Consider the following 23,682-nt stretch of genomic DNA (forward strand, 5'->3'; position numbering starts at 1 on the left):
TTCTAATGTGCCTTATCTTATTTAATCTTCACAGAAGCCCTACTAGGAGGATGGTAGTGTTTCTAGTGTATAGACAAGAAAACTGATGCATATAGAAGTTGAGTGACTTGTCCAAGATCATGTGGTTAGACACAGCATCGGAAATCAGACCCAGTTCAGTCTGAGCTCCAATGCCCACATGCCCATGCTCTTACCACTTTATAATGTAAGTACTCTTAATCGGAATTTGAAGTATAGATTTTTTTTCTTTTTGTAAGCAGTTTATTTGAGAGGTGGTCCTAGGCAGTAATAGCAGGGACAGGGGAAGGGAGGCAGCCAGTACAAAGAGTGTCAATGAAGATGGTACTACCACTGCTAGGCCTCCTTCCCACTGGGACACTTCTCAGACTCATCTGTCCAAGCGGCAAAGAAGTAAAAACTTTGTTGGGACATGTGCATGTCTTTTAAAAGACACGTTAAAGTGTTTTGCACTTGGAAAGGACCTTAGAGATCCTTTAGATCAACTTCTTCTACAGATGAGGAAACCGAGGCCCAGCAAGTACAGGTCATTTGGCCAAGGCTGTGTGTGTGTGTTAGTCAGTCATCTCCAACTCTTTGTGACCACATGGACTGTAGCCCGCCAGGCTCCTCTGTCCATGGAAGTCTCCAGGCAAGAATACTGGAATGGTTGTCATTTCTTCCTCCAGGGGATCTTTCCAATCCAGGGATGAAACCTGGGTCTCCTGCACTGCAGGCAGATTCTTTACCATCAGAGCCACCAGGGAAGTCCAGTCAAGGCCATAAGCCTGTTTAAAATGTGGGACCAGAGTCATATATGTAAAAAACTAACTTATGGTTACCAGGGGGAAGAGTGGGAAGGTATAAACTGGGAGATTGGGATTGACGTATACACATTACTATATATAAAATAGATAACTAATAAGGACCTTACTGTATAGCACAGGGAACTCTGCTCAATAGTATGTAATGACCTATGTGGGAAAGAACCTTAAAATGAGTAGATACATGTATATGTATGACTAATTCGCTTTGCTGTATACCTGTAACTAATGCAACATTGTAAATCAACTACAATTTTAAAACAATTGTTTTTAATTAGGAAATGAAACAAAAATGGGGGACTAAAAATGAGTTCTCCTGATTAGAGTCTAAATGGTTTTCTGACTTGCTAATTATTTTGTCTTCATTAACCTTAACTCTGAATATGACTTCACTACTGAATCTGGTTTTTTAAGATTTTTTTGATGTGGACCATCTTAAAATTCTTTATTGAACTTGTTATTATATTGCTTCTGTTTTATGTTTTGTTTTTTTGGCCCAAAGGCATATGGGATCTTAGCTCCCAACCAGGAATCGTACACACATCCCCTGCATTGGGAGGCAAAGTCATAATCACCACCAGGGAAGTCCCACTACCGAATGCTTAAAGCCCCTAAATTGCCCCATCCATCCTTGTCTGTAAGTAACAGCATTAATTAGTCCTGTAGATTTTACTGTACATCATGACCCGGACAAGGATTGCGTTTCCCCTGTGTGATGAGTGGGACACACAAAGCAATGTGATGTTTCTCGTTCTAAGGCCCATGAATTATAGAACCTAACCCTGAACCATGATTGAAAGTGTAAAAGAAGAAAAATGCATTATCTTAGCCAACACAGCTAAACCATCTGGCCCAGCCCATGCTAGCTCATCTAACAGCCCCCTAACACTCATTCTCTGTCCTTAGCCACAGTTCATCACCTTTAGGTGACTGCCTGAGAATCTCATGGCAGTAGCATCTGTGGGACTGGAAGGGGTGAGGTCAGAGGAGAGTTGGTGCCCACTGCTTTTCTGGGCACCCCCTAAAAAATCTGTCAACCTGTAATCTTTCACTATTTCATCAGTAGACAGAGCAAGGATGGGTTGTTAACCATTTCCTTACTACCAAACAAGTAGGTGCTGCTGTTTTTCCTCCTTGTCCTTCTTTGCTTGTACATGCCATGAAAGAAATTCTTTGCATGCATAATCTTAGTTCTTAGTGTAACCCTGAGTGATGTGTATCTCAACTCAATTTTAGAGACAAAAATTTGAGACTCCAAGAAATTTAGGTGATTTCTGCTAAGGTCACTGCAGGGTGAGTGGCAGACCTGCATCTGTGCTTAGTCACCCAGTCATGTCCGACTCTTTGATCCCGTGGACTATAGCCCACCAGGCTCCTCTGTCCATGGGGATTTTCCAGGCAAGAATACTGCAGTGGGTTGCCATGCCCTCCTCCAGGGGATCTTCCCAACCCAGGGATCAAACCCAGGTCTCTTGCATTGTAGGCGGATTCTTTACCATCTGAGCCACCAGGGAAGCCTGGACCTGGGTCTAGAATGCAGATATTCTGATTACATAGCCTGCCATTTATTCTGTGTGACCTTAGAATCTATTTCTTCCTCTTTAGTAAAGAATCATGGAGGATGGCAGATAATGTGCTTATGAAATATGACAAAGTTTGTACGTGATAATATATAATTTACATTCCACATTAAAAAGAATATTTGAAATGCTCACAATACATATATTATGATTCAAGCACAGAAGGGGGAAATCTAGGTGATAGAATTATGATAATGGAACACTAAATTTTAACTACTAGCTGGGAGTAGATGAAAGAATAAGATGGTATTACCACAACTCTACTGGTTTGGTTTTTTAAAATGAAAGATCAGTTTTTAAGGTAATTTTTTCCTCCTAGAAATGAATTATAGGAGGAATTTATTTATCAAGTAGGTTCTTTTTTTTTTTTTCAAGTAGGTTCTTATGAAAAGCATCTTGAATCACTTCATGTAAATATAATGCTTTCAATAATAGTTTTGGTAAAGATGGGAAAATATTCTTTAATTAATATTGGTTCTTTATTTAAAGTTTATTTCCTTTTGGCCCAGCCATGTGGCGTGCGGCGTCTTAGTTCCCGATCAGGGATCAAACCTGTGCCCCCAGCAGTGGAAGCATAGAATCTTAACCACTAGACCACTAGGAAAGTCCCATATATTAATATTGGCTCTTGATAACTAATTTATTGTGGACAATAATGAAGGTAAACTCTGAAGCATCTCTTCAGGTAAACTTTGAAGCATCTCTTCAAAGGCGTCAGGGTTAGGCTAATAAAGTTTTATTGTTCAGTTGCTAAGTCATGTCCAACTCTCTGCAGCCCCATGGACTGTAGCACACAGAGTTTCCCTGTCCTTCACCATCTCCCTGAGTTTGTTCAAACTCATGTCCATTGAGTTGCATGATGCCATCCAACCATCTCATCCTCTGTTGTCCTCTTCTCCTCCCTCCTTCAGTTTTCCCCAACATCAGGGTCTTTTCCAGGGAGTCAGTTCTTCCCATCAGATGGCCAAAATATTGGAGCTTCAGCATCAGTCCTTCCAATGAATATTCAGGATTGATTTCCTTTACATTGACTGGTTTGATCTCTCTGCAGTCCAAGGAACTTTGAAGAATGTTCTCCAGGACCACAGTTCGAAAGCATCAGTTCTTTGACGCTCAGCCTTCTTTATGGTCCAACTCTCACATCTGTACATGGCTACTGGAAAAACCGTAGCTTTGACTACGGACCTTTGTCAGCAAAGTGATGTCTTGACTTTTTAATACTTTGTCTAGGTTCGCCATAGCTTTCCTTCCAAGGAGCAATCATCTTTTAATTTCATGGCTGCAGCCACCATCTGCAGTGATTTTGAAGCTCAAGAAAATAAAATCTGTCACTGTTTCCATTGTTTCCCCATTTATATGCCATAAAGTGGTGAGACTGGATGCCATGATCTTAGTTTTTTGACTGTTGAGTTTTAAGCCAGCTTTTTCACTCTTCTCTTTCACCTTCATCAAGAGACTCTTTAGTTTCTCTTTGCTTTCTGCCATTAGGGTGGTATCATCTGCATATCTAAGGTTTTCTCTTGGCAATCTTAGTTGTGATCCACACAGTCGAAGGCTTTCGCATAGTCAATGAAACAGAAGTAGATTTTTTTTGAAATTCTCTTGCTTTCTATCATCCAGTGGATGTTGGCAATTTGACCTCTGGTTCCTCTACCCTTTCTAAATCCAGCTTGTACAAGTGAAATTTCTCAGTTCATGTACTGCTGAAGCCTAGCTGGAAGGATTTTGAGCTTTACCTTGCTAGCATGTGAAATGAACGCGGTTGTACGGTAGTTTGAACATTCTTGTAGACTTCCCTGGTGACTCAGATGGTAAAGAATCTGCCTGCAGTGCAGGAGACCCAGGTTCAATCCTTGGGTCGGGAAGAACTCCTGGAGAAAGGAATGGCTACCCACTCCAGTGTTCTTGCCTGGGAAATCCCATGGACAGAGGAGACTGGTGGGCTACAGTCCTTGTGCTGCAGGCTATAGTCCAGGTGTCAGACACAACTGAGTGACTAACACTTTCACATCTGAACATTCTTTGGTATTGCCCTTCTCTGGGATTGGGATGAAAACTGACCTTTTCCAGTCCTTTGGCCACTGCTGAGTTTTCCAATTTGCTAGCATATTGAGTGCAGCACTCTAACAGTATCATCTTAGGATTTTCAATAGCTCAGCTGAAATTCCATTACCTCTACTAGCTTTGTTCGGAGCAATGCTTCCTAAGGCCCACTTGACTTCCCACTCTAGTATGTCTGGCTCTAGGTGAGTGACCACACCATTGTGGTTATCCCAGTTATTAAGACCATTTTTGTGCAGTTCTTCTGTGTATTCTTGCCTCTTCTTCTTAATATCTTTTGCTTCAGTTAGATCCTTACAGTTTCTGTCCTTTTAACCATTCAACATCACAATAATCCAAGTCTATGCCCCAACCACAAATACTGAAGAAGCTGAAGTTGAATGGTTCTATGAAGACCTATAAGACCTTCTAGAACTAACACCAAAAAAGGTGTCCTTTTCATCATAGAGAATTGGAATGCAAAAGTAGGAAGTCAAGAGATACCTGGAGTACTAGGCACATTTGACCTTGGAGGACAAAATGAAGCAGGGCAAAGGCTAACAGAGCTTTGCCAAGAGAATGCACTGGTCATAGCAAACACTCTCTTCCAACAACACAGGAGTTGACTTTACACACAGACATCACCAGATGGTCAATACTGAAATCAGATTGGTTATATTCTTTGCAGCAGACAAGGGAGAAGGTCTGTACAGTCAGCAAAAACAAGACCTGGAGCTAACAGTGGCTCAGATCATGAGCTCCTTATTGCAAAATTCAAACTTAAATGAATTAAGTTTAGGTTCTTATAATGATTACAGTAACAACTCATGCTAAGTAAAGCAGGTTTTTTAGACCTAAGATTAGTCTAAGGATGGGCATTAGAGGGTTCATACCATCTCAAAAACATCAAATCTATGTAGACATTGTTGTTTCTGGAGTGGTAGCCCACAGCACCATAGTCTCAAAGCCTATTGATTTAGGAGAGACATGAAATAAAATATATAAAATGCTTAATAAAGTTTCACTTATAAACATCTACAAGGATTAGCTTTTAATGTTAATGTTAGAATTAGGCATATAATGTTTTCACAAACTAACTGTGTAGAATTTATCCAAGTTGCAAGGACACAGCACTAACAGCGAGGCCTCTCAACAGAGATGACCTTCTTCCATGATAGTTTTCATTTCAGTTTTCCTGGTTCTCTAGGAAAAAAGACTTCTGTTTTAAGTGGTAAATCAATATTCACTAGTTTATGAGATAAACCTTGACTATTTTCTGTGGGTTAGACACTGGAGATGTAGAAATCTGGAAGTCAACTCCCCTCCTCATTTCTTTCTATATCTCATGCTCACATCCGATTTAGCAGCCATCATGTCAGGTACGTCCCCAAAGTGTATCCTGAATCCATCTGTTTCAATAAACTCCTAATCCTGCTGCCTCCCTACCATCAATTCTCTACCAAGCAAGCAAGTTAATTTTTAAACACATAAATCAGATCATGTCACTGCTTTGCTTAAAAGCCTCTGATGAGAGTTTCAGTTTTATAAGATGCAAAGAGTTCCAAAGATGGATGGAGGTAATGGTTGCTCAACAATATGAATGTACTTAATACCACTGAACAATGCACTTAAAAATGGTTAGTTGGTAAATTTTATGTGTATTTTATTATTTATAATAAAATATAATCATACAACAACAACAACAAGTCTTTGATGGTTTCCCATTGTACCTAGAATAAAAACTCTGACTCTTTCACTGAGGGCTCAAGACCCTGTGTACTCATTTCTCCGAGTCATCCAGCACCAGTCTCCTCCTTGACTCTGCTTGCTATTACTCCAACATACTGTTTGTCCCTGCCTCTGGCCTTTGCCCTTGCCTTTGTCTCCTCCAGGACTCTTTGCTCCTCAGATCCTTTCAAATGTTCTAGAACTTTCTGACTCCCCTCCTAGTGTTGCTGTCTTCTGTCTCTGTTGACCCAATCATATCAGTCTGTCATGTTTCATTTCTTCATAACTTTTTTTGTTTAAGTTTGGATAATCTTTGTTTTGAGCTTCCCCGATGGCTCAGCGAGTAAAGAATCCACCTTCAATGCAGGAGACACAGGAGACGCGGGTTCAATTCCTGGGTTGGGAAGATTCCCTGGAGAAGGAAATGGCAATCCACTCCAGTATTCTTGCCTGGAAAATCTCATCGACAGAGGAGTCTGGTGGGCTACACTCCAAAGGGTCATAAACAGTTCAGTTCAGTCATTCAGTCCTGTCTGACTCTTTATGACCCCATGGACCACAGCATGCCAGGCTTCCCTCTCCATCACTGATTCTTGGAGTTTACTCAAACTCATGTCCATCGAGTCAGTGATGCCTTCCAACCATCTCATCCTCTGTTGAACCCTTCTTCTCCCACCTTCAATCTTTCCCAGCATCAGGGTCTTTTCAAATGAGTCAGTTAGGGTCTTTTCAAATGAGTCAGTTCTTCACATCAGGTGGCCAAAGTATTGGAGTTTCAGCTTTAGCATCAGTCCTTCCAATGAATATTCAGGACTGATTTCCTTTAGGATGGACTGGTTGGATCTCCTTGCAGTGGAAGGGGCTCTCAAGAGTCTTCTTCAACACCACAGTTCAAAAGCATCAATTCTTTGGCGCTCAGCTTTCTTTATAGTCCTCACATCCATACATGACTACTGGAAAAACCATCACTTTGACTAGATGGACCTTTGTTGGCAAAGTAATGTCTCTGCTTTTTAAGATGCTGTCTAGGTTGGTCATAACTTTTCTTCCAAGGAGCAAGCGTCTTTTAATTTCATCACTGCAGTCACTATCTGCAGTGATTTTGGGGCCCCCCAAAATAAAGTCAGCCACTGTTTCCATTGTTTCCCCATCTATTTGGCATGAAGTGATGGGACCAGATTCCATGATCTTAGTTTTATGAATGCTGAGCTTTAAGCCAACTTTTTCACTCTCCTCTTTCATCAAGAGGCTCTTCAGTTCTTTGCTTTCTGCCATAAGGGTGGTGTCATCTGCATATCTGAGGTTACTAATATTCATTTCTGTGGAACACTGCAATCCTGGATTAGGCTGGATAAATTAATTGTAGGGGGATGACAGAGAATGAGATGGTTGGATGGTATTGCTCAAACATGAGTTTGAGCAATTCTGGGAGATGGTGAAGGACAGCAAAGCTTGGCATGCTGTAGTCCTTGGGGTTGCAAAGAATCGGAGACGACTTAGTGACTGAACAACAACAAAATCCAGAAATAGAAAGCACAATGATTTAATTTAATCTTACTGTTGGTTGCTTTCCTTATACACACTTCTTTTTGAGGACCATTTGTTTTTCTTCCTTTTATGGACTTATCTGTATATGTTGTGGGTGTGTGCTCTTATGTACATGTATGTTATAATACTTTTCCTATGTTCTGATTTGTAATGGGAAAGACCAGTACGGTTTTTGTTCTCTCCAGGAGTTGTTAATCCACATGACCTACCCACCTACTCGGGGTACCATCTCCCTTCCCTGATAAGACACCATACTCTATTCCCATCCCCAACCACACTGAAACTGTTACTGCTAATTCTGGCTTGTCTCAAAGATTTGAGGTCAGTTCATTTCCCACCCTTGCTCTCATGATTCTTGGTTACTGCCTAAAAGAGAAATGCCTTACTAGGCATCACAGCCTTTCTGTTGTCTCCTCCTGCTGTTAACCACACTTCCACTGTCTTTTCTTCATTGAAGCCCTCTTCCACTGTGTTCAAACTCTGTCATATACTCATTGCTATCACCTGCCAAAAATAACTGAGTCATGGCTCTTCCCCATCCCACTTTCACTTTCATCAAGAGGCTTTTTAGTTCCACTTCACTTTCTGCATATCTGAGGTTATTGATATTTCTCCCAGCAATCTTGATTCCAGCAAGTATCTGCAAGAGAATTCCACACTGTTGGGACGGTGGTTTCAGATGTTCTTGGAGTGTTCAAGAATGGACCAGGAGCCCGGGGTGGCTGATGCCCTCTGTGTCAGAGGATAGGTGAGAAAAGGAGAGGTCGGAGAGGTAGTCAAGGCCGCTTAGGACCTTGGAGGCCATTATAGGAACTTTGACTCAGTGTGAGTGAGGTGGGAAGACATTGGGGTGTTTTAAGCAGAGAAGTGACGTAAGGGTTTTCATTTTATTTTGTTTTTTTCTTCTGTGTGTTAAGTATGTTGAAGAGGAACAAAGGTGAAATAAGGGAGACCAGCTGAGAAGCTATTGCAGTCATTCAGATAAGGGAGGACCACTGTTAAGTGAAGATCAAATTGCCAACATCCGCTGGATCTTCGAAAAAGCAAGAGAGTTCCAGAAAAACATCTCTTTCTGCTTTATTGACTATGCCAAAGCCTTTGACTGTGTGGATCACAATAAACTGTGGAAAATTCTGAAAGAGATGGGAATACCAGACCACCTGACCTGCCTCTTGAGAAATCTGTATGCAGGTCAGGAAGCAACAGGTAGAACTGGACATGGAACAACAGACTGGTTCCAAACAGGAAAAGGAGTACGTCAAGGCTGTATACTGTCACCCTGTTTATTTAACTTAAATGCAGAGTACATCATGAGAAACGCTGGGCTGGAAGAAGCACAAGCTGGAATCAAGACTGCCGGGAGAAATATCAATAACCTCAGATATGCAGAAAGTGAAGTGGAACTAAAAAGCCTCTTGATGAAAGTGAAAGAGGAGAGTGAAAAAGTTGGCTTAAAACTCAACATTCAGAAAACGAAGATCATGACATCTGGTCCCATCACTTCATGGGAAATAGAAGGGGAAACAGTGGAAACAGTGTCAGACTTTATTTTTTTGGGCTCCAAAATCACTGCAGATGGTGATTGCAGCCATGAAATTAAAAGACTCTTACTCCTTGGAAGAAAAGTTATGACCAACCTAGATAGCATATTGAAAAGCAGAGACATTAGTTTGTCAACAAAGGTCCGTCTAGTCAAGGCTATGGTTTTTCCAGTGGTCATGTATGGATGTGAGAGTTGGACTGTGAAGAAAGCTGAGCGCCGAAGAATTAATGCTTTTGAACTGTGGTGTTGGAGAAGACTCTTGAGAGTCCCTCGGACTGCAAGGAGATCAAACCAGTCCATTCTAAAGATTAGTTCTGGGTGTTCTTTGGAAGGAATGCTTCTAAAGCTGAAACTCCAGTACTTTGGCCACCTCATGTGAAGCATTGACTCATTGGAAAAGACTCTGATGCTGGGAGGGATTGGGGGCAGGAGGAGAAGGTGACAACAGAGGTTGAGATGGCTGGATGGCATCACTGACTCGATGGACGTGAGTCTGAGTGAACTCCGGGAGTTGGTGATGGACAGGGAGGCCTGGCGTGGTACGATTCTTGGGGTCGCAAGGAGTCAGACACGACTGAGTGACTGAACTGAACTGAACTAAACTGTTAAGTGAAAAGCGACTTGGATTCCAGAATTTATTTAGAAGGGTGTTGTCAGGATTTGCTAGTGGATTTGATGTAGGGGTAAGAGAAATGGAGGATTTTTTTTGTACTCTAAATTACTACGTGTTTGGATGGACTGGCCAGAATCCCAGTATCCTGCCATCGCCACATCTGAAGCAGACTACCTTTTCCATTTTCATATGCGAATAGAACACAGGGCTCCTTTTTTGATGCTTCCCTCTGCAGCTTTACTCTCTCCTGTTCTTAACCCACTTTGTCTATCATTGCCCCTCCTGAGTCTCACATGCTTTGGACTTTGACATCTGACTTGATTTGGCATCTCCCCATCAGCTATTGCTCTGGGAAACTTCAAAACCCTTTCAGAAGCCAACTTAGGAGTAGCCTTCTCAGAAAAGTTCATTGTCTGACCCAACTGTGATAAGTTCTACCACACTGAGACTGCCTGCTTTCATAGCCTATCTCTGGGACTTTTAACCTGGATATGTGCCAAGAAAAACATTATCAGTTCTAAAAGCCCTTCTTCAAACCGTAGTCTCTGGTTTATCGGCTCTCTTACACCTCCCCTTCTTTATTTTTCCCTTCCAGTGTTATTGAGATACAATTGACGTACATAAACTCTGTATAAGTTTACAGTATAATTATTTGACTTATACATCCTGAAATGATGACCTCAGTAAGTTTAGGGAGCTTTTCAGTGAACTTTAGTGAACTTTGCAGAACAAATCTGAAACTTGGGGGTGGGACTCCAGCATCGGTAGTTCTTAATGTTCTCCATCATCTCATAGTTACAAACTTAAAAAAATAAATTATTTTACCTTGTGATGAGAACTCTTAGGGTTTACTCTTGTGACAACTTTCCTATATATAAAACGTACAGCAGTGTTAACTATATTTATCATGTTGTTACATCCCTGATTCTTATCTATCTTATAACCAGATGTTTGTACCTTTGCTGCCTTTATCCAATACCCTCTCCTTACATCCCTTGCCTCTCAAGCCACAAATCTGATCTCTTTTTCTATGACTTTGTTTTTGAAATACAATTGACCTACAACACTATATTAGTTCCTGGTACAGCATAGTGATTTGGTATTTCCATACATTTCAAAATGATCACTGTGGTAAGTCTAGTTACCATCTATTATCATGTACAGATATTACATAATTACTGATGATTTTCCCCACACAGTACCTATCATACCCGTGACTCATTTATTTTGTAACTGTGAGTCAACCTCTTAACTTCCTTTACCTATTTCTCTCCTCCCCTCACCTGTCCTCCTGTACTCATAGTGTGCGTGCTAAGTCGCTTCAGTCATGTTCGACTCTTTGGAACCCTATGGACTGTAACCCACCAAGCTCCTCTGTCCCTGGGATTCTCCAGGCAAGAATACTGGAGTGGGTTGCCACGCCTTCCTCCAGGGGATCTTCCTGGCTCAGGGATCGAACCCACATCTCTTATGTCTCCTGAATTGGCAGGCGGGTTCTTTACCACTAGCACCACCTGAGTAGCCCTTTTACTCTCAGAAAGACCTTCATTTTCCCTTAGTCTCTCAGCTCTCTACTTCTGTGTTTGTCTGGCAAAACCCTAACTCCAAATTAACCCTATAGTCTTCTTCTGAACATATACCTAGGCAGCTGAACAGAATTGCAGAAAGCTGGGTAAAAAGGTAAATTGATACTCTATTAATGTATAGTTTCCAGACTCAGGTATACTCTGACCAACATTACTTAATCCTTTCACTCCGTGACTCTCAACCTTGGCTGCAAAACAGAATCTTCTTGGAACTTTAAAAAAATCTCAATACTTGGGCTGTCTAGGCCAATTCAGTCTGAAATTTCAGGGTGGATCTCCAGCACCAGGAGTTCTTAATGTCCTCTGGGTGATTCCAGTATGCAACTGAGATTGAGAAACACTGCTTTCAACTTGTCCTTGAAAGATTTTCATTTTCTACGCCACACAAAACCTCTTTCTTTCACTACCCTCCAAAACCTTCCTCCCTAACCCTGTTTTATCTTACTAATCAACCTCACCTCCTACCTTGCTAGAAAACTTGAAGGTTTTGTTGGTGAATCTTTCAATTTCTTGTCCCCATTTAGTCAACTGAACTTTTTAAGCAGTTTATTTATTTTTGGCTGTGTTGGGTCTTCGTTGCTGCACGTGGACTTTCTCTAGCTGCGGCAAGTGGGGGGCTACTCTTCCTTGAGGTGCTCAGGCTTCTCATTGCTGTGGCTTCCCTTGTTGCAGAGCACAGGCTCTAGGCAGGCAGGCTTTAATAATGGTGGTGTACAGGCTTCAGTGTCCCGCAGCACATGGAATCTTCCCAGACCAGGGATCAAACCCATGTCCCCTGCATTGGCAAGTAGATTCTTAACCACTGGACCACCAGTGGGTAAGGACCACTAGGACCACTAGGAAGTCCTAGTCAGCTAAACTTTGAACTGGGGCATGGTTAGTGCCAGGCGTTGTGCTGGGCATTGGGCATAGAGTGGCGGGCAGGATCAGAACAGTCCAGGCCATCCTGGAGCTTTCAGTACAGTGCCACAGGCAGGCGGGTAAATTGTGGCACGTGGTGAGGCAATCAGGTGTCACTGGAGCACACAGGAAAGGCCCTAATTTAAACTCGTGCCAGGAAGGCTGCTTCCCTGCATCAGCTCATCTATGACCTGTCCTCCTTTCTCTTGCCCTTCATGGAGGATGACCTGCCAGACTCACCATCATGCTGGCCTGTGTCTCCATCCCTTCTATTTCTCCTCCACACATTCCTTGGTTGTCCCTCCCTGTTTCTGTCTATTGTTTCTTCCTCTCACTGTAAAAATTCTTAAGGTTTTACCAGAATGATAAAGCTTGATCGTGCATCTCTTTCCTCTTCTCTAGCCTTCACAAGCTGTCCTTTTGGACTCTTCCTTTTTCATCTTCTTTGTGAGATTTCTTCCCTCAGCCTACCTGTTAAATGATGGTATTCTCCACAATTTTTCTCATTCATCCATAACTGATTTTAATCACCATCTAGACATGTGCTGTGTGCTAAATCACTTCAGTCGTGTCCAGCTCTTTGCGACCCCATGGACTGTAGCCTGCCGGGATCCTCTGTCCATGGGGATTCTCCAGGCAAGAATACTGGAGTGGATTGCTGTGCCCTTCTCCAGGGAATCTTCCCAACCCAGGGATTGAACCCATGTTTCTTACGTCGCCTGCATTGGTTGGTGGGTTCTTTACCCCTAGCACCACCTGGGAAGGAAAGCTTCCCAAATCTGTATCGATCTTCAGCCTTGACCTCCCTCCCGAGTGCCTGCAGCCATCTCGACCTGAATGTCCCACAGGCTTGTCACATTGGAATTTATTAATTCCCTATTCCTCTTTCTGTGTTCCTTATCTCCTCTGGTGACACTGTCATGCACATAGTCACCCCAACCAAACCAGTAAATTCCGTCACGCTACCCTATGTCTTTATTGTGTCTGGTGAACCACCAAGCCCTTCCTGCATTGCCTCATACATTTTCCTTGGCTTTGTTTCTACTACCGTGGCATGTCAACAGATCATCTCTGTCTTTGTTTAGGCCTTTCAGCATTTCTCACTGGGATGATTGCAATTAAATCCTAACTGGTCTCCCTGCCTTTAAGGCTCACACCCTGACATTCATCCTTCATCAGGTAGGTCACAACACTTTTTTGGGAGACATCCTTCAGAAGCTCCCTCTGCCTTTGTTAAGGCTGCACACTGTACTGAGAGGGTGCTTCTGGGGTGAGGGCGCGTCTTGAGGGTGGGGGTCTAGGGGATGGGGCTCCAGCAGAACCGTGTGGTTAAGTTCTTTTATGTCATTGTGCTTCAGCATAATATTTTGCCTTTTGAAAGCTTTCCATTGCCTGTGCACCACCTTTTCTTGCTCTTTCTCATTTGTACTTCTTCCTCAATGCATTCGTTATCCCAAAGTGCTCAGTTCCTGCCAATCATTAAGAAGTAGCTCAGATCTCATGTCTTTTAGGAGGTCTTCTTATCATTCACATCCTTATTAATTTATTCACTGAGATTCATGGGACATCTGCGTTGTCTCAGGCAGCCAACAACATCAAAAAAGGTGTAGAAGATGGGAGCGTACCTGGGTGTATTCGAGCAGTGCTCCTTAGATTATCTGTGGTGATAGACCAGTTGAGTTGTTCTTTGTTTTGGCTCTATCATGGAACAATAAGTGGTCCTGTTGCACATGATTAAAATGCAGTTTGCATCACATGTGACTCACCGGATTAATTCAACAACACCCAAACTGGTCTATACCTTGTTCAGCAAGTATCACATACTTAAATGTCACTGAATTGTCAAGCTGCCATAAACATTTCCAAATACTTGATTTCTGGACTAACCTTGGACCAGAATGGTAATAAACCATTCGGACATCAGCACCAGTCCACTGGCCAGCTTTGAGTAGCAATGTACTAGAGGGTTGGCTGTAGATGCTATGGTAGGAGAGAAGACAGTCACACCAGGGACTCAAAAGACTAGACAGAGTAGAGCTGCAAGGTGGGCAGAGCCCTGTTCAGTTCAGTTTAGTTGCTCAGTCGTGTCTGACTAATTGCAGCACACCAGGCCTCCCTGTCCATCACCAACTCCCGGAGTTCACTCAAACTCACATCCATTGAGTCGGTGATGCCATCCAGAGAAGGGCAAAAAAAAAATTTTTTTAAAGATATGCTCACCAGCTAGGTGAACAAGTCATTTTAGCCACAAGGAGAAATTGGAGCATAGAGAAAGGGAAGGTGGAGTAGGCTGGGACCACAAAGACTAGGATTGTTGTTTTTGTTCAGTTGCTAAGTCCTATCTGACTCTTTGCAATACCACGGACTGCAGCACAACAGCCTCCCCTATCCAGTGATGCTGATAAAGTGCTGCACTCAACATATCAGCACATTTGGAAAACTCAGCAGTGGCCGTAGGACTGGAAAAGGTCAGTTTTCATTCCCATTCCAAAGAAGGGCAATGCCAAAGAATGTTCAAACCACCGTACATTTGTACTCATTTCACATGCTGGTAAGTTTATGCTGAAAATCCATCAAGCTAGGATTCAGCAGTATGTGAACTGAGAACTTCCAGGTGTAAAAACTGGGTTTAGAAAAGGCAGTGGAACCAGAGATCAAAATTGCCAACGTCTACTGGATCATAGAAAAGGCAAGGGAATTCCAGAAAAGCGTCTACTTCTGCTTCATTGATTAAAGCCTTTGACTGTGTGGATCACAACAAACTGTGGATAATTCTTACAGAAATGAGAGTACCTGACCACCTTACCTGTCCCCTGAGAAACTTGTATGCAAGTCAAGAATACCAGTTAGAACCAGACTTGAAACAACTAATTGGTTCCTAATTGGGAAAGGAGTATGACAAGACTGTATGTTGCAACCCTTTATTTAACTTATATGCAGAGTACATCATGAGAAATGCCAGGCTGGATTAATGATAAGCTGGAATCAAGATTGGCGGGAGAAATGTCAATAACCTTAGATATGCAGATGATATCACTCTAATGGCAGAAGGTGAAGAAGAACTAAAGATCCCCTTGGTGAGGGTGAAAAGAGGAGAGTGGAAAAGCTGGCTTAAAACAACATTCAAAAAAGTAAGATCATGGCATCTTGTCCCATCACTTCATGGCAAATAAAAGGGGAAAAGGTGGAAACAGTGACAGATTTTCTTTTCTTGGGCTCCAAAATCACTGCAGACTGTGGCTGCAGGCATGAAATTAAAAGATTCTTGCTCCTTGGAAGGAAAGCTATGACAAACCTAGAGTATTAAAAAGCAGAGACATCACTTTGCTGACAAAGGTCCATCTAGTCAAATCTATGGGTTTTACCAGTAGTCATGTATGGAAATGAGAGGTGGACCATAGAGAAGGCTGAACTTCAAAGAATTGATGCTTTTGAATTATGGTGCTGAAGAAGACTCTTGAGAGTCTCTTGAACTGCAAGGAGATCAAACCAGTCAATCCTAAAAGAAATCCACCCTCAATATTCATTGGAAGAACTGATGCTGAAGCTGAAACTCCAGTAATTGGGCCATCTGATGTGAAGAGCTGACTCATTTGAAAAGACCCTGATGCTAGGAAAGATTGAAGGCAAAAGGAAAAGAGGATGACAGAGGATGAAATGTTTCAATAGCATCCCCGACTCAAGGACATGAATTTGAGCAAACTCCAGGCGATGGTGAAGGTAGCAGGAGCATAGTAAATGGGGGTGCTATAAGGTAAGTGATGAGGCTTCAGAGTCAGCAGGAGTTGATTTTATTCATTCAGCAAATACTTTCCAAGAATCAACTATGTACCAGATCCTTCCTAGGCACTGGAGACAGAAGCCAAGCAGAGACAGTTTTCTATCTAGTTTTCTATCTAGCTTAGGAGGGTCTCTAAGAGTAGACAGAGTTAGGCTTTAACTGCAAGCAGTCTTTGAAGCATTTTGAGCTGGAACGTGGCATAGTCAATTTAATCCTTGGGAAAATGACCCTGGTGAATTGAAAGAAATGGATTTGGGGAAATGGATAGCTATTGAATCAGGAAAGTTAGTTTAGGGGTGGTTATAGTAATCAAGGGAAGAGATGATAAAGATCAGAAAGTAGCAGTCAGTGGTTTGGGGAAGAAGTGAAGGTGAGGGAAAGAGACGTATGAGAAAAATTATTGGAGTGATATAAATTAGTGGTCTTGAAGGGTCAGTTGAGTTTAGGATGGCTTTCAGTTTCTGACGATTAGGTTGCTGTTCAGTTGCTAAGTCATGTCCCACTCTTTTGTGACCCCATGGACTGTAGCCGCAAGGCTCCTCTGTCCATGGGATTTACCAGACAAGAATGTTAGAGTGAGTTGCCATTTCTTTCTTCAGGGTTTTTCCTGACCCAGGGTTAGAACCTGGGTCCTCTGCATTGGCAGGTAGTTTCTTTACTGCTGAGCCACCAGGGAAGCCAGATGATTAAGGCTGGTGGTCCAATTAATTCATTGGAAAAGGGTACAGTGAAGCACAAGCTGGAATCAAGATTGCTGGGGAAAATATCAATAACCTCAGATATGCAGATGACACCACCCTTATGACAGAGGATTGAGATGGTTGGATGGCATCACTGACTCAATGGACATGACTTTGAATAAACTCTGGGAGTTGATGATGGATGGGGAGGCCTGGCGTGCTGCAGTCCCTGGGGTCGCAAAGAGTTGGACACGACTGAGCGACTGAACTGAACTGTGGGTGCAAAGGAAGGGGAAGGGATTAGAGGAGTGGTAAGTACAACATCTGAGGATGTTATGCAGTTAGGTGCCTCTTCTCTGTGCTCCTACACTGTGTTGTGCTAACCTCTATCATAGAATTGTTTACTGGGTTTCTAAGCTTATAAACTCCTTGAGAACATGTACTTACTTTTCTGTCCTAAATGTTTGGCAGCGAGCCTAACATGAACAGGCTCCTCAAGTGGTTCTTTAGCTGAACAGAAAGGGAGAATCTTGATTTTCTATTGCTGCCATAAGCAATCATCACACACTTAGTGAATTAAAGTAACAGAAAGTTACTATATATAGGTCTGTAGATCAGAAGTCCAGGTTGGTATGGCACATGGAACTGTGCTTAATATTATGTGGCAGCCTGGATACAAGGGGAGTTTTGGGGAGAATGGATATGTGTATATGTATGGCTGAGTCCCTTTGCTCTTCACCTGAAACTTCACAACATTGTTAATTGACAATACCCCAATACAAAATTAAAAGAGTTTTAAAAATTAAAAAAAAAAGAAAGAAATCCAGGTTGGGAAGGGTAAATGATGTGCTCTGTGTTTTACAAGATGTTGGCCATCTTTGCTCTTATCAGAGGCCTCTAGAAAGAATCTGTTTCCCAGCTCATTCAGTTTGCTGGCAGAATTCAGTTCTTTGTGGCTGAAGGACTGAGGTCCCTGTGTTGACTGTCATCAAGGGCCACCTTAGCTCCTAGGGGAGCTCTTTCCAGTCCTTGAATGTGGGCCTCTACATTTGAGCACCACCCACAATTCACTGAATCCTTCTGCTTCCAGTCTCTGTCTTCCTTTCTTCTCCCAGTCAGACAGTTCTCTGCTTGAAAGGGCTCATGTGATTATATTGGGCCCACCTGGATAATCCACGATAATCTTCCTACTTTAAGGTCTCTAACCTTAATTCGATCTATAATAGAGTCCCTTTTCTATGTAACATAGTCGCAGATTCCAAGTCTAGGGCATGCACATTTCAGGGGAGGTGGTAACATTACTAACCCTATTAGTAATTATCCACCAAGTTGTGTGGTGATTAGGATCATGTTTCTTAATTATTTATTAATTCCAGCATATCCCATTTGTACAGGGGAGGACAATGAGATTGAGGCTGGCCCAGGTCAGAGGGAAACGGGAGCTGAGGGAGATGACAGTCCTTCAGTGTCTACTATTCCTTCCAGTCATCTGTCTTTTTATCTGTCCCATCCATCCATCCCATCCAGTCATCCTTTCAACCTGTCATTCATAAACATTTGAGTACCTGCTTTGTTATAAGAGTCTATGCTAGGTTGGAAAATGCAGGAGTGAGTGAACTACAAAGATAAATGACTCCTGATTTCTGTTAGCTTGTTTTCAGTATATTGATGTCTACATCAAATTTTCATTAGTTCATACCATGTACTGGTGAGTTTGGCTTGTCTTAATAAGTTTTCTTACCTGCTTTAGTGAATAATCTTTTTTTAACATGCTTTAGCTTCATATCTTATACCAAGGATTCAGTAAATTTGTGTGATTATGATCATTACTGCTTGGGTCATTCCCTTTTATGTGTGGCCATAAAATATAGGAAACATTAATAAATGTATATTTTTGCTGTTTTAATTTTTAACTTTATTAAAATGAGTAACCATTGTTACCAATTTCTTACCAATTTTTCCAGAGACAAGGAAGTATTTATGTTGTACATGGTAATAATTTTATTTTTAAGTGATTATTTCATTGAAGCTTAAAGGTACTTCATTCCTTCTTATATCTACATAGTATTTCCTGATATGAATATGCTAATTTTTAACAGGTCTCATATTGGCAGACATTTAGTTAGTTTCCACTTCTTTTGCTATTAAAAATTGTGAAAAATCTTCTACGTGTACCTTTCACAGTGTTAAATACATAACACCTGGAATATTGCATTGCAACAATTGCCAAATCACTCCCACAGAGGTTGTACCAGCTCAGATTCCTACCAGCAGTATACAAGGGTGTTTATTTCACTATATCTTGGTCAGCACAGTGTGTTATGAAACTTTATGGTCTTTACCAATTTGATAAATAAAAATGGCATTTCACTTTAAATTTGAACATCAGATTGCTGAGTAAGTGTGGACATCTTTTTTGCATATATTTTAGAGTTATTAACATTTCTATTTCTTTTTCTATAAACTATCCACATTTCTTATCCATTTCTCTGTTGGGTTGTTGGCTTTTTTCTTATTAATTTGCTGGCAACCTTTATGTATTAAGGAAACTAGCCATTTGGGAGATAAGCTGCATCTATTTTTCTTTCTGTTTGACTTGTCTTTTCTTTCCCTCCTCATGTTTATTTATTTGACTGTGACAGATCTTAGTTGTGGAGGTGGGATTTGTTGTTGTTGTTGTGGCATGCAGAGTCTTTAGTCAGTTGCAGCCTGTGGGATCTAGTTCCCTGACCAGGAATGGAAATTGGGCTCCCTGCATTGGGAGCGTGTAGTCTTAGCCACTGGACCAGCAGGGAAGTCCTTGTTTGACATGTCTTTTGATTTTGTATAACTTAGGCTTTGGACACACACACACATTTAATTTTAGGTGGGCTTCACATGTTTACAAACTGGACATGTCTGACTTCTTGACTTTGTGTCGTGGTTGGAAAGACCATTCCTCATTTCAGAATTATGAAAGAATTATCTCAGATTTCACAAAATGTTTTTTAAACTTTTTATTTTGAAATAGTTATAGAATCATAGGTAGTTGCAAAATTAGTATGGAAAGGTCCTTCACTCGGTTCCCCCCAGTCACCAGAAATTTTTATAGTTTCTTTTATTTTTTTGTATGCAAAACGTGCTTATGGGGATGGTTTCCCATTCATCTTGATACAGGGGACTTTTAGTGCTGCTTCCGTCTGAAAGAGCATCCTTCTGTAGCCTTGCCTTTCCTCCTGTAGGCCGGCAGTGGACAGTAGAGCAGCCAACACACAAGACTACTGTTTGTGCATGGCTAAAGACAGTGGTGATTTTATAGCATCCTGGGCATTTTACATCCATGAAATAGGAATTGGGGCTCTGCACCAGGCGCTTCTTCTTGTGTTTCATCTTCTCTTCTGGAGAGGGATGAAGAAGATCCTTTTCGAGAGGCATGTTCTCGTGAGGAGGTCGTCACCGCTGGAAAAAGCAGTTTCATTTTTTAAATGTTTAAATTTTTTATTTCTCTGAAGTTTATTTTGGTATGAGATGTGGATTCCAATTTCTTTCCAATTGGTAACCCATTTGTCTAACATTATTTACTGTCATCTATATTTTCCCCAATAATTGAAAATGCATAGGGACTTCCCAGGTGGCTCAGTGGTAAAGAGTCTGCCTGACATTGCAGGAGACACAGGTTCGATCCTTGGTCCGGGAAGATCCCACATGACTTGGAGCAACTTGTGCACCACAAGTGTTGTGCCTATGCTCTAGAGACTGGAAGCCGCAACTGCTGAGCTTCTGTAACACAATTATTGAGCCTATGCTTTACAACGAGTGAAGCCACCGCAATGAGAAGCCAACACACCATAACTAGAGAGTAGCCCCTGCTCGCGGCATCTAGAGGAAAGCCCGTGCAGCAACGAAGACCCAGCACAGCCAAAAATTAAAATTTAAATTTAAAAAATGCATCTGTCAATCATATGCTAAATTCCTGCATATACTGGTTAATTTTTTCAAATATTTAAAGTATCACAACCAGGGAATTCCCTGACCATCCAGTGGCTAAGGGGCTTCCCAGGTGGCGCTAGTGGTAAAGAATCTGCCTGTAAATGCAGGAGACATAAGAGATGCAGGTTCAATCCCTGGGTTGGGAAGATTCCCTGGAGGAAGGCATGGCAACCCACTGCAGTATTCTTGCCTGGAGAATCCCATGGACAGAGGAGCCTGGTGGGATCGCAAAGAGTTTGACATGGCTGAAGTGACTTAGCATGCATGCATGCCAGTGCTTAGGACTCCAGGCTTCCCTTGCCGAGGGTCCAGATTCAATTCCTTGTTGAGGAACTAAGATCCCACAAGCTGTGAAGCAAATAAATAAGTAAGGAAGTATCATAACATGAAGAGACACTAAACTCTCAGTGTATATTTCCCATGAGCTACATGTTGAGATGACCAGAGTTGACCTTGTTTCAAAATTATTCTGGTATAATTTGGCCTGTTGGTCTAGAATTAACTTTGTACTGTTGTGGGTGTGCTAGGATACAGGTAAATAATTCACTCCTTGGCCTCCAGGAGTTCATCTTAGCTTATTGATCCCAATCTGTTAAAGTAAGGCCTTTAGAATATGTAGTAATTAAGGTGAACCACACAATTAATCTCACAAAACCTTTCTGAGGGATGTATATTATCTCCATGTTGTAGATAGGAAATAGAGACTTAGAAAGATTAAAATTGCCCAGACCCAGGTCTAGAACAAGTGGGCAGAGCACAGACATGTTCTGGCCTTGTTATTAGCATTATCCCACACTGTGCTAGGACATGCCTCAGGCCTGCCGGAGATGTCTCTTTACTCCATCAGTCTAAGATAAAAACTGACATCACTTCTAGGCTGCAACATAACTCCATTGTTCCCTTTTGCCTTAGCAAACCTAAATCACCATTTTTAGTTCTTGCTTTCCAATGAAAAGGCTAAGCAAAGACAGATAACTTTTCCAAGGTTTTTCTGGTTTCACTCTGGTTTTCCTAAAGGAAAAACAAAATACTCATCTGCTTATTGAGTTATCTGAATTTAAGGAATAGATTTAGATAATTCTTAAATTATTTTCCAGTTCTGTGATTCAAGATACATGTTTTTTAACCTTGCTACTTGTTTTCCATAGTTTGATGTGCCTATATAGGAGAGAGTGAACAAAAGCATTTAAAGAATGACAAGTATTTTTATGTGGGTTATTTAAAGGGAAAACATGCTAGAAATTCTTTAATCCAATTAAAATCACATCTGTTAGGGGAAGTCCCGTAGGCTGATTATTGTGTAATATAATAGCAGTCTTGATTTCAGGTCGTTACATTAGCTTGCTAGGATATATTTAAAGTTGTTCAGTCGCTAAGTTGTGTCTGACTCATTGGAGCCTCATGGACTGTAACACACCCATCTCCTATGCCCTCCACTATCTCCTGGAGTTTAATCACATTCATGTCCATTGAGTCAGTGATGCTGTCTAGCCATCTCATCCTCTGCTGTCCTCTTTTCCTTTTGCCTTCAGTCTTGCCCAGGTTCAGGATCTTTTCCAATGAGTTGACTCTTTGAATCAGGTGGCCAAAATATTGGAGCTTCAGCTTCAGCAACAGTCCTTCTGATGAATATTGAGGGTGGGTTTCCTTTAGGATTGACTGATTGGATCTCCTTGCAGTCCAAGGGACTCTCAAGAGTCTTTTCCGGCACCACTGTTTGAAAGCATCAATTCTTTGGCATTCAGTCCTCTTTATGGTCCAACTCTCACATCTGTACATGACTACTGGAAAAACCATAGCTTTGACTCTATGGGCCTTTGTTGGCAAAGTGATGTCTTTCCTTCTTAATACGTTGGCTTTGCAGGTGGCACAAGTGGTAAAGAACCTGCCTGCCAATACTGGTTAGACTTAAGACACACAGGTTTGATCTCTGGGTTGGGAAGATCCCTGGAGGAGGAAATAGCAATTCATTCCAGTATTCTTGCCTGGAGAATCCCGTGAACAGAGGAGCCTGGTGGGCCATAGTTCATAGGGTCGCACAGAGTCGGACACGACTGAAGCGACTTGGCACGGTACAGGTTTGTCAGAGCTTTCCATCCAAGAAGCAAGGCTCTTTTAATTTCATGGCTGCAGTCACCATCCGCAGTGATTCTGGAGCCCAAGAAAAGGAAATCTGTCACTGCTTCCACTTTTTCCCCTTCTATTTGCCATGAAGTGCTGGGACCGGATGCCTTGATCTTAGTTTTTTAATGTTGGAGTTTCAAGCCAACTTTTTAAAGGCTGCCACTTAAAATTCTCTATGTGCTTTGAGTTCAAAGTTATCAATTCACACACCCTATATGGTCCACTTAAAATTTCTGTTAGTTGCAGTGTAGTGCTTGAGATGCTTTTCATGGGATAGAGGTTTAAGGTGAAGTAAAGCAGGTGAGTCTCTAGCTCTGAAGTTTCCTTTTACTGTTAAGAATTATCACAGTAGCAAAGCAAGGTCTTCCAGATGATGAGAACTTCCAGAATGGCCCAGATGTCTTGGAAGTTGTGTCTGTGTGTGGTCTCTGTGGATGGTCCTCACACTGGCTAATTTCGATATCTAGATACAGAAGTCATTTCATGTGTTTGGTAGCGGGGAGTATATTCTTAGGGTCTAGTGAGCCATACCCAAAGCTAGCCATACCCAAGAAACTGGTTCCTAAACTAGAATTCCAAGTCATTCATTTAAAATTGGTCATATATATAGACAAAACCAATATTGAGTAAATGTGCAAGTGGATAATCCTGCTCAGGAGATCCAGGTCTATGTGAGAAGATTGTTTGTTAAAATCAAAGTAAATATGTCCGATTCCATTCTCCTCTCTAGAGATGATTCTTTCTTTTAAATCCTTCATTCAGCACACCC

At 41.7% G+C, this 23,682-nt stretch overlaps 1 protein-coding gene and 1 pseudogene across 1 annotated transcript in view; one reads left to right on the forward strand and one right to left on the reverse strand.

Annotated features, from left to right (window-relative positions):
- ELOVL7 (ELOVL fatty acid elongase 7) overlaps positions 1-23,682 on the forward strand; it is a 76,809-nt gene that overhangs the window by 7,985 nt on the left and 45,142 nt on the right. The window lies entirely within an intron of this gene.
- LOC109575019 (small ribosomal subunit protein eS27-like) lies at positions 19,968-20,259 on the reverse strand (annotated as a pseudogene).

Source organism: Bos indicus, chromosome 20 (assembly GCF_029378745.1).
Source record: "Bos indicus isolate NIAB-ARS_2022 breed Sahiwal x Tharparkar chromosome 20, NIAB-ARS_B.indTharparkar_mat_pri_1.0, whole genome shotgun sequence".
Taxonomy (NCBI): Eukaryota; Metazoa; Chordata; class Mammalia; order Artiodactyla; family Bovidae; genus Bos; species Bos indicus.